General features: G+C 32.4%; 1 pseudogene; it reads left to right on the top strand.

The window, feature by feature from the left end:
* The first annotated feature begins 1,985 nt into the window (after positions 1 to 1,985).
* On the top strand, positions 1,986 to 2,134 carry LOC115286054 (annotated as a pseudogene).
* Positions 2,135 to 2,439: the final 305 nt, after the last annotated feature.

Genomic DNA, 2,439 nt, shown 5'->3' with positions numbered 1-2,439 from the left:
TTTAAAAAACCAAAATTACAAAGCTTAAGGTAAACTGTGTCTATAAACAATGATACCTCTGGATAATTTGTGCTTAAATTATTAATGCAGTATTTGTAGTAGACTTGTAGTATTCAATAAATTTAATACATCCTTCTTTCTCTCCTGATAATCCTCTGCTGAGTCCCTTCTACCTCTCCTTCCTACTAGCAAGGACAAGCTCCATACCTATCCATAAAGCAAAGCTATTTTGTCACTCACATGTTATTTTACAATTGGTAACTCTAGTCATATAATTGTCTACCTCTTTTTATATATTGCAGTTACTTATATTTAATTCTCCTTGTCCTTACTTGACAAAACCAACCAGAAACATTTGGATTGGAAGACTCATTCCTATGGTGACCATGCTTCAGTTTTGACCCTCAAGATTCATTATATTCTTCCATCTTCTGACTTTAACATGATATAATTTGTCTTTTAATTGATTTTAACAACACAGAATATTTTTGAATAGGAGTCAAATGAAAGAAAAGTATATTCCATTCTCCTATATGTTGAGTGGGATCTAGGATTTTACATCCTACTCCTGGTCAAAATCCCCTTCAAACCAATGGAATTCTGCACATGGGAAGAGTCAGATATGTTGGACAAACATTACCTCAGAAAACCTTTTGGTTGTTGGTGATGTCAAAATCTTTTGCAAATCTGCAAAAATCATTCTGCTTTTGGATGTAGTGTGGTGCTGCTTCAATTCCAAAATGCAAAGTATTTCAAGACCAATTTTCAAATTCCAGAGAAGGCTTATAGAACAGGTTTTTTGAAAATGAGGCTAAAGAAGTTATCTTTTCTAATATTAATCTCCTGTTATATTTGTTCTGAGAATTGTTGTAGAGACAAATTATGAATTAGGAATAGGAAATGACCATCAATTTAATTAAATTCCATCTAGCACATGTTGCATCTCTCTACCTATTTCTTCTAACTTGCACTTGACCATCAGCATCAATATCAAATTATCTTTTCAAGGGTGCCCTTATAAGAATAAATGGTATGTTTCCCAAGAGAAGGAAAGCATCATTTATGAGACAGCCAAAACTCTATTTCTATTTATTGATCCATTCATTATTTATGAATTGTCCTGTATACATTAGGAACTGAGCTACATGGTGATGGAAGAGGTATGTGTAATTTTCAAAGAATGAAAGTTATATCAGAATTTCAGGGTGAGCATGATATTTCTGCCAGATCCCATGAAAATATCCAAGGCTATATTTAACCTTTCAAACTTTAAAATTAAATTCAATGAAAAATAAAATGCACACATTTGAATTCATTCAGAATGTACCCTGAATAACTGTTAAAACTTGTTTTAATTTTCACTTTTCATACAGTTATTTGGCTAAGATTTACTTCAGTGTTAGTCTGAAATGTGGAAGCAAAGTGGCTTAGATGTGCTGACTGAGAATGGAAGTATCTTATTATTTATGTATAAAAGTCTCTTTTTTAGTGGGTCAGGTGTTACAACAAATAATTACTCAATGAAATATGTACTTACTGATAATTTTTTAAGAATAACAATTAATAAATGTTGACATCATCTTGCTTTTATTTTCAAGTTTCTGACAGGGGTACCAAAATGATCAAGGAGGGTTTATATAATTCAGCGCAACCAGAAGAAGGAAGCATTACAATTCCTCCTAGGAAAGAGTATTCTTGCTGATTCAGGAAATCTCAAAATTTGGTTCTTAGCATTTCTACCAAAACATTACGGAAATTTTTAGAATCAAGTTGCTAAAACCTTGGGTGGCTCATTCATCTTCAATAATAACATTAAGATTTACTGGAGCTAGCCAGAAACAGTAGGAAGAAGCTGCCCACAATTTTGTACAGCATTTTTGTAACAGACAAAATGGCAAGTTAAAAAAACTGTCATTTATAAAATTGCAGCACACTTTTCCTCCACAAACAAAGCCCACTGTGACATTTTATATAAGTTGCATTTCATCGCTTCTCGGCCTTTTGGCTAAGATCAAGTGTAGTATCTGTTCACGTCAGCTTAATAATAAGTTGCATTTCAGAAAACAAGGAAATGGCATCTTTTATCTCTAACTAGGCTCTGGAATTAATTTGCTCTTTTTTACTTGCATCAATATATTTGTCCTCCAATGGCATATGTTTCATCAGGGCAACCATGTGGAAAACTTATATACAAAGAAGTATTTGTTTCTTGCAAGGGCAGTGTGAACAGGGCATTAATGCAATTTTGATGACAGATAAAGTACTTTGTTATAGCAGAGAACATAATAATGAAGAGACTTACAGAGGACTTGGGCTTATTGGTTTGTATTTCTCCCATGGTAGAGTAGTAAAGTTGGCTCAACCATTTTTTTTTTGTAACTTTATTTATTTATTTTTTTAGAATATAACACTATTTTTTTAACATATGCAATTATTTTC

The sequence above is a fragment of the Suricata suricatta genome, chromosome 2, assembly GCF_006229205.1.
Source record: "Suricata suricatta isolate VVHF042 chromosome 2, meerkat_22Aug2017_6uvM2_HiC, whole genome shotgun sequence".
Classification (NCBI taxonomy): domain Eukaryota; kingdom Metazoa; phylum Chordata; class Mammalia; order Carnivora; family Herpestidae; genus Suricata; species Suricata suricatta.
Note: the sequence above shows the minus strand (reverse complement) of the source record. Positions and strands in the feature narration are given on the sequence as shown.